Raw genomic sequence first — 272 nt, 5'->3', positions numbered from 1 at the left:
TCAATTGAAAATAAAATCCCTGGAAAGTCTTTTTGGTAAATGAATCATTAATAACATAATAACGAAGTAATTAGACCTGCGGGTAGATTAACCATCGTTTACAACCAGGTAATGAGGTTCTTCGTACCTACACTCGAGAGCTTAAGGGGAAGGCTGAGAGAAAAGTAGATCTAAACTTTTCCAACGGAGAAAGTTAGGTAATTATTCCATATTAGAGTCATTTAGATTTGTTCATTTGTATGCGTGTTTGTGTTTAATTGTGCACGTTTGTT

This window comes from Penaeus monodon, chromosome 19 (assembly GCF_015228065.2).
Source record: "Penaeus monodon isolate SGIC_2016 chromosome 19, NSTDA_Pmon_1, whole genome shotgun sequence".
Taxonomy (NCBI): Eukaryota; Metazoa; Arthropoda; class Malacostraca; order Decapoda; family Penaeidae; genus Penaeus; species Penaeus monodon.
This window is presented reverse-complemented; position numbering follows the sequence as displayed.